This window comes from Macaca nemestrina, chromosome 6, assembly GCF_043159975.1.
Source record: "Macaca nemestrina isolate mMacNem1 chromosome 6, mMacNem.hap1, whole genome shotgun sequence".
NCBI lineage: Eukaryota > Metazoa > Chordata > Mammalia > Primates > Cercopithecidae > Macaca > Macaca nemestrina.
In genome coordinates this window covers 163,920,218-163,931,499 of record NC_092130.1, presented here as the reverse complement: position 1 = coordinate 163,931,499, position 11,282 = coordinate 163,920,218, and the positions used below count along the sequence as shown (strand labels likewise).

At 44.6% G+C, this 11,282-nt stretch overlaps 1 long non-coding RNA gene across 1 annotated transcript; it reads left to right on the top strand.

Annotated features, from left to right (window-relative positions):
- Positions 1-2,094: 2,094 nt before the first annotated feature.
- Positions 2,095-9,032, top strand: LOC139363643 (uncharacterized). The gene is made up of 3 exons (XR_011624350.1): positions 2,095-2,167; positions 6,671-6,767; positions 8,844-9,032. It is a non-coding gene; the product is annotated as an uncharacterized lncRNA (long non-coding RNA).
- Positions 9,033-11,282: the final 2,250 nt, after the last annotated feature.

The window sequence follows — 11,282 nt, the reverse complement described above, 5'->3', positions numbered from 1 at the left end:
ACTGATTGGTCCATTTTTACAGAGTGCTGGTTGGTGTGTTTACAAACCTTTAGCTAGACACAGAGCACTGATTGGTGCATTTTTAGAGTGCTGATTGGTGCGTTTACAAACCTTTAGCTAGACAGAAAAGTTCTCCAAGTCTCCACCCACCCAGAAGCCCAGCCAGCTTCACCTCTCAAATAAGACCCCAGCATCAGGAGAATTTCCTCCAGGAAACATTCCCTGACCCCAAATCTGGGGTAGGCACCCTTCTTGAGCCTCTAACTCTCCCTGCCACACTGACCTGGTGGTTTGGTTATCCGACTTCCTTCCCACTCCATGATCTGTTTCTCTAATCCCAGGACACACAGCCTGGCTTTGAGGAGCTGCTTTGGTTGTTCATGAGTTGAATTGGATTAGATGAAAGGTTCATGTCAAACAGCTTGGCAAACATTTGCAGAGGCTCAAAGATGGGAAAGTCGTGTGAGGTGACTGTAGGACCCACGTGATAGTGCAATGTGAGTCCTGTGAATCACAGGGAAAAGGGAACTGAAAATACAGCGGGGCGTGTCTTGTACGACTTCACCCTGCAGCAACCAGCCAGTATTGAACTGTGGATCTCAGGTTTAACCTTATTCTGAGTCAAACCTTTGAGAACCCGACGAGAGCTATGGGCCCCACCTCCTAAAAAATGACCATATGAACAAAAAGACATAAAGACAAGAGCTTGCAAATGATTTCAGGGGCAGTTTAGAGACTCCCTGAAGCCTGCGGACCCCATGTTAAGAACTTTGACTTCGAAGGAGATCCCGTGGGGATAGCACTGTAACTGCCTGTGGTACCAGATGGGTTACAGGAAGCCCTTGGGCTGTTTCTTGAACACGGTTGTTGGAACACAACTACCCCAGTTCATTTCTGTATTGCCTCTGCTTGCTTTTGAGCTCTAAATGCAGAGCTGACTAGTTACAGCAGAGACCTTCCGGCCTGCAACGCCTGACCTGTTTCCTGCCTGGCCCTTTACAGAAAGGGTTTCTGACTCCTGGAATAGTGTGCAGCGGTGTGACCAGAGGAGACGCCACGAGTGTGCAGGTCCAGTGGGTTTTCTACATATACATTCTGCCTTTGGCAAACGAATGAAAGAGAGAGAGAGAGAGAGGAAGAAAAGAAAGAGAAGACTTCATGCATTTTTTTTCTTTTTTGTGAGACGGACTTTTGCTTTGTGGCCCAGGTTGAAGTGCAGTGGCGCCATACCTGCTCACTACAAGCTGCGCCTCCCGGGTTCACACCATTCTCCTGCCTCAGCCTCCCGAGTAGCTGGGACTACAGGCGCCCACCACCATGCCCGGCTAATTTTTGTATTTTTAGTAGAGACGGGGTTTCACCGTGTTAGCCAGGATGGTCTCGATCTCCTGACCTCGTGATCCGCCCGCCTGGGCCTCCCAAAGTGCTGGGATTACAGACATGAGCCACTGCGCCCGGCCTAAGACTTTATGCATTTTAAACTGTTTTTCCTTTTCCAGGCTAAAGCCAAATAAACATAAAAAACAAAACCCAGAAAATCCTGGTGCCAAATAGTGACATGGTCATTTAAAATTTTAAGACCAGACATTTAAAATTATATAAGTATTTTACGATGGGTATGGTGGCTCACGCCTGTAATTCTAACATTTTGGGAGGCTGAGGTAGGAGGTTCTTTTGAACCCAGGAGTTACAGACCAGCCTGGGTAACATGGTGAGACCCTGTCTCTACAAAAAATTTTAAAAATTAGTGGGGTGTGGTGACACATGTCTGTAGTCCCAGCTCCTCAGAAGGCTGGGGCAGAAGGATTGCTGGAGCCCAGGAGATTGAGGCTGCAATGAGCTGTGATCACACTACTGCATTGCAGCCTGGAAAACAGAGCAAGAAACTGATTTAAAAAGGAAATATATATATGTTTACATATATAAAATATATTTATATATAATCATAAATATACATGTAATTAATTAAATTGAAAGACTAAGATCTAAGATCTGGCCTGTTCTATTATTTCTGGCAAAGAAGTATAAAATTTTAAATTGTAATTTAAGTTGGCTTGAAAGACCAAAGATCTCCAATCCCACCTTTCTCCACTAGGGCAAAGAGGTGGTAGCCGGGAAGGAAAGCACAGATTGTGTCAGACACAGCGGGAAAGCTTCTTCTGTGATGGTAGGTAAATTATTTAGCTACAAAGCATTTCTGTTTCCTCTTTTGTAGCATAGAATAACAGATGCTTATTTTCCCAAGGATTGTTGTGAAGATTAAATTATATAATGCAGGTCTGTGTGGATTTTATTTGGTCCAGATCTCCATAAAGAGGACTCCAATTATAAAGTGATCCAGGGATGTTTAGTAAATCCAACCCATAGCAAAGGATCTGGCGTATATTTGTTTCCGTGTAAAAGCTTTCCTACAGATGATGAGTGGCAAGAGCCTTTTCTAAACTTCCTAAGATGGAAATGTCTTTTAATGAATGAGGGGTGATCCAAACAGAAGCAATTCCGAACTAGATTATATTGAGGTCAGAAGCAAATTATGCAAGAGGTAACTTCCAAGTGTTAAATAAAAAAGAAAAATAACTCATTGACGATGTGAGGTCGGTGTGGCCAACTAGGAAATTCACCATTTTCATTTACCTGACATCTGCCCTTTCAACCCTCTTCCCCCCTCCTTAGCCATCATTCATTTCATTCCCATCAGAAATATTTAAAGAACCCTTTGTAACAACTCCACAGTTGTAGGTTGGGATACAATTTCTCCCTTAAGTCCTTCATAGGGCCCTTTTGTTTTCTGCCTGCTCATAATCTCTCAGCATGGATGTTGCAACAATGTATGGGATGTGCTTGCATTTCCTCTTTCTTGTTTCTCTTAGACCCCTTAACCAAGGTTCCCAAGCACTTGAACACATTAGCTCTTCTTAGAGTATTTTTTAAGTGACACTAAAATATTGAGAGAATAAAGGAGATTATTTTAGGACAAGGCGTAGAAGAAAGAGAAAATACAAGAAGACAATTGCTCTATTTTCTAAAAGATTGGCCAGACACAGTGGCTCATGCCTGTAATCCCAGCACTTTGTGAGACCGAGGTGGGCAGATCACTTGAGTCCAAGAGTTAGAGACTAGCCTGGGCAACGTGGTGAAATCCCATCTCTACCACAAATACAAAAAAATTAGCTGGGTGTGGTGGTGCACACCTGTGGTCCCAGCTACTTGGGAGGCTGAGGTGGGAGGATTCCTTGAGCCTGAGAGGTGAAGGTTGTTACAGTGAGTCAAGATCACAGCACTGCACTCCAGCACAGCACTGCACTCCAGCCTGGGCTATAGAGTAAGGCCCTGTCTCAAAAAATAAAACAAAATATAAAAAAATAAAAGATTAAATCTCTCCCGCTTGTGGATCTATTGCATATAATGGGGAGTGTGAGACGCCTTCAAACTGAACAGTTAAAAAAAAACACAGAATCTGCCAGAATCACAATGACAAGAAAGATTCTGAATTGTAAAACATAGACAGAGGTTGGGACAATTAAAAAATGAAGAAAATCCTGCGGGAACCCAATGCACTGAGTTTCAACAAGCCTGGGAATCCACTGTCTCTGAGACTCTCACAGCCAGCCAGAGTGATTTTCCTGGGAAGCTTTCTGAGTTGTTCTGCAAGTCCAGAGAAGGCATGGGCCAGCCTGGCTTATTTCCTAGTAAGAGAAGAATGGTTTTATCCACCACCTTCTTTCCAGCACATTGCACAGTTCTGGGGCTGTCACCCCTGCTCTTACTACTGGAAAGAAAAGAAAGAAAAGCAGCAGAGAAAACCACAATTTTGCCCTTTTGTAAGCAAGTGTGATTTTTTCACCTTCAAAAAGCAGATTTGTGAAGCTTCCTTTGTTCATCTCTATAAAGCGCTTTCATTTTTTTGAGAAGGAAAGTGATCCGTGAGTGGGCTTAATCTAGGCTTAATCTGATCTAAAATGGAATTATTTAAAATAATGTCACCGTAGTTTGGGATGAATACCTCTTGCTTCTCATTGGAGACATGGCTTTTAGGAAAGAATGAGTTAACTGTCGCTATAGACTGGGGTTCCCTCTAGAGAGTATCCAACTTTCTCTTAAAACTTAAAGCAAATTCATTAGGAAACGGAAGATCAGCAGAAAGTCTTGCCTGGAGTACGATGTTATGGATGAAAGTATATTTCTTCCATGAAAGCTTGGTTTTGGAAGGTATTGTCATTAATGAAAACCCGTGAATCTGACATGACTTTTTTTTTTTTTTTTGTGAGACGGAGTCTCGCTCTGTCGCCCAGGCTGGAGTGGCGCCATCTCGGCTCACTGCAAGCTCTGCCTCCCGGGTTCACGCCATTCTCCTGCCTCAGCCTCCCGAATAGCTGGCACTACAGGCGCCCGCCACCACGCCCAGCTAATTTTTTTGTATTTTTAGTAGAGACGGGGTTTCACCGTGTTAGCCAGGATGGTCTCGATCTCCTGACCTCGTGATCTGCCCGCCTCGGCCTCCCAAAGTGCTAAGATTACAGGCGTGAGCCACCACGCCCAGCCCTGATGTGACTGACTTTTAAAAAGCAGCAATTAATTCCATGTTCTGCCTGGAAGAAAAAACATTTTAGAAATTGTGTGGAGCCCATAGTCTGAGTCTTTTTATTACAGAAGGGTAAATGTTCAAAAAAAAAAAAAAAAAAAAAAAAAAAAGGAGGGGGCCAGATGTGGTGTCTTATGCCTGTAATCCTAGCACTTTGGGAGGCCAAGGCGGACAGATCACCTGAGTTCGGGAGTTGGAGACCATCTTGACCAACACAGAGAAAACACGTCTCTACTAAAAATACAAAATTAGCTGGGTGTAGTGGCACATGCCTGTAGCCCAGCTACTCAGGAGGCTGAGGCAGGAGAATCGCTTGAACCCGGGAGGCAGAGGTTGCACAGAGCTGAGATTGTGCCATTGCACTCCAGCCTGAGCAACAAGAGCGAAACTCCATCTCAAAAAAAGAGAAAAACAGGTAGTGGGGGGCATGTGCTGCCATAGGGTTATTAAATTTTTATCTTTATTTTGCCAAGAGAAAAGGTTTACATTAATGAATTTCAAAAAGGGACCTTACGATCTTTATTCGCTTTTTCATTTGTTTCTTCCCTAAAGGAAAAGACACAAAGAGCCAGGCGCGGTGGCTCACGCCTGTAATCCCAGCACTCTGGGAGGCGGAAGCGGGTGGATCACCTGAGGTCAGGAGTTCGAGACCAGCCTGGCCAACATGGTGAAACCTCTTCTTAACTAAAAATACAAAAAATTTAGCTGGGCATGGTGGCAGGCGCCTGTAATCCCAGCTACTCAGGAGGCTGAGGCAGGAGAATCACTTGAACCTGGGAGGCGGAGGAGGTTGCAGTGAGTCGTGATCACACCACTGCACTCCAGCCTGGGCAACAAAGCGAGATCTGTCTCAAAGAAAAAAAAGAAAAGAAAAGACACAGAGAAGACACATGATCTTTTCTTTCCATTCACTCTTCCTTTTTCCATCATTCTCCATAACCTCATTGCTGCTGCATGCTACATGGGACTCAGTTTAAATGTGGATGAAAGGGAAGATCTTATGGCTAGATGTAACCACAATGACTCTAACAGTTGGTGAGAGGGAAAATCAAGCTGCCTGGAATGAATTTTGCATGTCAGCTTCTAGATAGACTGGTGTTTTCATGAGCTTTATGACTAATTTGGGGTGTGGTGCTGAAATACAGGGAGGCCTGGCAGAAACAGCGCTTAATACCTTGATGTTGTCCACTGTGGAATTGCCCAGGACATGAAGACGCAATAATGGAATTGGTTGTGTTAAAATAGGATAATGAAAGAAAAGGGAAATACATTTTCTTTATTGGACAGGATACAATATTGTTGTTTTGTTGAAACACTCACATTTCTCATTATAGAATATGATAGTATCTGTTCGGATAGCTGGATATCTACAGGAGGCACCTGTGTGGTGCAGCCTCTTGGTTAGATGAAATGACTTTCTTCTCAGGTGTAGCATTTCCCAGAAATCTCTCTTTGTCTTTTGTCTGACCACAGTGCTTGCGGTCTTTGCAGCACAGGTTGCACAAAGGAGGCTCTTTCCATTCCCTTCAGCAGATGAGCACCAATTTCCTCCGATTTGTGAATGAGTTTTTCCTGGAAAGCTGGTAACTGTTGTTTGGCATACAACCATTTTTTTGCTGCCGTTTTTATTTTCGGGACTTTTTCATAGGTGCTTGCTCATTTCCTGCAGCTGGGCATGATTTGTCCTTTTTTTTTTTTTTTTTTTTTTGGGACAGAGTTTCGTTCTGTCATCTAGGCTGGGGTGCAATGGCACAATCTTGGCTCACTGCAACCTCTGCCTCCTGGGTTCAAGTGATTCTCCTGCCTCAGCCTCCAGAGTCGCTGGGATTACAGGCACCCGCCACCACGCCCAGCTGATGTTTATATTTTTAGTAGAAATGGGGTTTCACCATGCTGGCCAGGCTGGTCTCGAACTCCTGACCTCAGGTGATCCAACCGCCTCGGCCTCCCAAAGTGCTGGGATTACAGGCGTGAGCCACCACACCTGGCTGATTTGTCCATTATTTCAATAAGCTTGTGCAGAAGAGCAGGAGACAGGGGAAATGCTCAGTCTTCTCTCCCAACTGAATTCCATTTCTCTCCTGACAGAATTCCATTTCTTTTCCTCATTCTTCCGTTTTGAGTCTAGAAGAAGACCCAGAATGTCTGAATGGATGGCAATTTCATCCACTCATCAATTCCTTCAGTAAGCACCTGCTGTTTTCTGGAAGCTTGGGTTAATTCTAGAAGGTAGGCAGCTTTTAAAATAAAAATTGGGCCAGGCACGGTGGCTCACGCCTGTAATCCCAGCACTTTGGGAGGCCGAGGCGGGTGGATCACGAGGTCAGGAGATAGAGACCATCCTGGCTAACACAGTAAAACCCCGTCTCTACTAAAAATACAAAAAAAAATTAGCCAGGTGTGGCAGCGGGCGCCTGTAGTCCCAGCTACTTGGGAGGCTGAGGCAGGAGAATGGCGTGAACCTGGGAGGCGGAACTTGCAGTGAGCCGAGATCGTGCCACGGCACTCCAGCCTGGGAAACTGAGCGAGACTCCGTCTCAAAATATAATAAATAAAATAAAATAAAATAAATAAAAATTGAAGGAAAAGGGGAGATAGAGGTGGATATGAACAAGGAGGATCAAATGAAGACAGAAAACAGGAAGGCAGAGCTAAGAAATTGTAGGAAGAGGAAATGAAGAAAATGAGAAAGAAAAATAAATTGTTTAAATTGATTTTTAAAAATGAACAAAATGGCCGGGCGCGGTGGCTCAAGCCTGTAATCCCAGCACTTTGGGAGGCCGAGACGGGCGGATCACGAGGTCAGGAGATCTAGACCATCCTGGGTAACACCGTGAAACCCCGTCTCTACTAAAAAATACAAAAAACTAGCCGGGCGAGGTGGCAGGCGCCTGTAGTCCCAGCTACTCGGGAGGCTGAGGCAGGAGAATGGCCTAAACACGGGAGGCGGAGCTTGCAGTGAGCTGAGATCCGGTCACTGCACTCCAGCCTGGGCGACAGAGCGAGACTCCCTCTCAAAAAAAAAAAAAAAAAAAAAAAAGAACAAATATAAGATGGACTCAGAGTACTCTAGGTGCAGCTGTTTTTGCCAGTACTGTAAGGACCACATAGATTAATTAGTTTTGGCCTCTATCTTTGAAGAATTTAGAATTAAGAGTAGAAATCAGATGGAAAATATGAGAAGACATATGTCTTTGTCTACCCTTGTTTCCTGAGATTTATATGAAGAGAGCTTTTGAAAGTAGTTAATGGCCAGGCACAGTGACTCACGATTGTAATCCCAGTACTTTGGGAGGCTGAGAGGGGAGGATCACTTGAGCCCAGGAGTTTGAGACCAGCCTGGCCAACATGGCGAAACCCTGTCTCTACTAAAAGTACAAAAATTAGCTGGGCATGGTGGCATGTGCCTGTAACGCCAGCTACTGAAGAGGCTGAGACAGGAGAATTGCTTGAACCCAGGAGGCGAAGGTTGCAGTGAGCCGAGATTGTGCCACTGCACTCCAGTCTGGGGGACAGAGCAAGACTCCATCCCAAAAACAAAAAAGAGTAGTTAATGACCAGACACAGTGACTCAACACATTTTGGGAGGCCGAGGTGGGAGAATCACTTGACCCTAGGAGTTTGAGACTAGCCTGGGCAACATAGCGAGACTCCATCTCTACAAAAAATACAAAAAGTTAGCTGGATGTGGTGGCACCTGCCTGTAGTCTCAGCTGCTTGGGAGGCTCAGGTAGGAGGATTGCTTAGCTCAGGAGGTTGAGGCTGTAGTGAGCCAAGTCATACCACTGCACTCCAGCCTGGGGGACAGAGCAATACTCTGTTAAAAAAAAAATGGTTAACATATTTTACTTCTCTTTGAAAGTGCTTCAAGGCCAGGCGCGGTGGCTCACACCTGTAATCCCAGCACTTTGGGAGTGTGAGGCAGGCAGATCACAAGGTCAGGAGATTGAGATCATCCTGGCTAACACGGTGAAACCCCATCTCTACTAAAAATACAAAAAATTAGCCAGGCGCGGCAGCGTGCTCCTATGGTCTCAGCTACTCAGGACGCTGAGGCAGGAGGATGGCATGAACCCAGGAGGTAGAGCTTGTGGTGAGCCGAGATCATGCCACTGCACTCCAGCCTGGGCGACAGAGTGAGACTCTCTCTCAAAAAAAAAGTGCTTCAAGTAACTTCAAGTAAGCAGAATAACCAAAAAGTAGAAAATGCTTAAAATTTGTTCTTGTTCCTTATAAATACCATTTCTGTCTTGCATTTCAGGCTGGGGGGCTTTGTGGAGATCCCTCTCCTAAGGAGGTGTCCAGGCCTTGGGAGACAATTACTGGGCCATGTCCCCTCCTCTGTAACCAGAAGGCCAGAAGGCAGAACGTGTGCTGACAGTTGAAAGGGAGAAAGGGCTATTTTCTCCTCCCTTCTAAAGCTGTTAATGTTCTGTGGTCCAATAAACGATTGTAACAATTGATCTCTGTGTGGTGAATCAGATACTCATTACATCTTGCTGAGCAAGACACTTAACCGAGCAGAATTCCTTTTCTACTGACCTCTTCTCTCCTCTTAATGGGCAGTGATCCCTGAACCACAGGGGCTTGTTGTTGGTCCAGGTCACAGGCTGACAGCCTCCAGCGACACACACAGTAGTTTAAGCAGGAAAGGGAGAGGGGACACTCTTCCATAAAAGGCCTCAGTGTGATCTGCTGTGTGGCAGACAACCGTGCACAGGTCCTTGAAGTATTAAAGAAAGTCAGAGAAAGGAAGTTTGCCCAAGGGTGCTTGTGATATTTTTGGCAGTGATTTTTCTCACTACCTGCACTGTGTGTTTGTGTCTATTATGATGTTTACTGCAACTTGAAAAAGAATAGCTACTAAATTAGGATTTGATTAGCTTCTCAGCTGGATCTCACAGAGAAACACCATTTGCGATTGGAGATGTTGTGTTCTCTTTGTGGTTTCATTTTGATGTTAGGATAAGGAAGGGAAAAAACACTTCCAGAAGGCAGAAACAGCTTGTTGTGTCCAGTCCATGGAAGAAACATCAACATGTTTGAAGTGAGCTTTGCAGTTGTTTTGTCTAAAGAGATGAAGGGCTCCAGGCTTTGGCCGCCTCACCATTACATCCTTTTATAATTTTAGTTAGGTTGATGAGGTTTTTTTCCTCAAGATTCTGCCTGATTTCAGCAAATGTCTGGTGCTGCTAGGTAATGTCTTTACTATTAAACCATTTGGATTTTACTCACTTTTCAAGATCAATGGCTTCGTTTGTTGTTATGGAAAGGAGTTAGGAAGCTCCACAACATCTCTTCCACTCTGCCTTCAAGGGATAGTCACAGCACAAATGTGATTGCTTCTGGACTTGTTAAGAGCCCTGAGCAATACAATATGAAATAGTTTAGGCCTGGGCTGGAAGGAAGTGATGAATGCTTTCCTTAGAGGAAGCGACTGGGGATTTGGATGGAGGGATCTCAGGGCAAAACCCCACTTCCTGGAGGATAATTAGTGTGTAGAAAGGTAAGCAGACACTGTGCTCGTAGAAAGTCCCTTGTAATTATCCCAATAGGAATGTGCTCAGGACATATTTTTCCCCTTTATTAAAGGGGTTATGGGACCACTGAATGATCAGCATTTAGCCTCTTGTCCCAAGGAGAATTTCACAAAGGTCAAAGTCCCCTTTCCTTATATTTTGCATACCAGGAGAGTAATATCCAAAAACTAGTGGTCCATTTGTTAATTCGCTTTTTAGATCTCTCTCTCTCCATGCATACCATGTATAGTATATACATTCTATTTAGTGTATTATATAATTAATAAAACAACACATAGAAGGGTTGCTTAAAGATCTTAAGTGTGTGTTTGCACTGTCACCCCAATGAGATTTGGAGATTAAAGTTTTCTAAAATCTTGTTTTAGAAACAAGGTTATTATCATCAGTGATAATGAAATATATTTTATTAAATTAGGCTCTTGAAAATCCGTTGGGGAGACATTTCCTCACTAACCCTACGTGATCGTTTAATTTTAATTTAAAAATTGTTTTTGAGACAGGGTCTCACTCTGTTGTTCAGGCTGGAGTGCAGTGGTGCCATCACGGGTCACTGCAGCCTCAATCTCCTTGGCTCAAGCAGTCCTCCTGTCTCAGGCACCACCATGCCTCGCGCATTTTAAAATTTTTTGTAGAGATGGGGTCTTGCCACATTGCCCAGGCTATAATTTTTATTTTTAATTTCTACTTTATTAGAATATTGAGTCAATATTGGTCAATCAACAAGTGGATAAAGAAACTGTGGCCGGCCGGGCGCGGTGGCTCAAGCCTGTAATCCCAGCACTTTGGGAGGCCGAGACGGGCGGATCACGAGGTTAGGAGATCGAGACCATCCTGGCGAACACGGTGAAACCCCGTCTCTACTAAAAAAAATACAAAAAACTAGCCGGGCGTGGTGGCGGCGCCTGTAGTCCCAGCTACTCGGGAGGCTGAGTCAGGAGAATGGCGGGAACCCGGGGGGCGGAGCTTGCAGTGAGCCGAGATCGCGCCACTGCACTCCAGCCTGGGCGACAGAGCCAGACTCCGTCTCAAAAAAAAAAAAAAAAAAGAAACTGTGGCCATAAAACGGAACAAAGTAATGGCATTCACAGCAACCTGGATGGAATTGGAAACTTGCTCTAAGTGAAGTAACTCACAAATGGAAACACAAATGTCGTACGTTC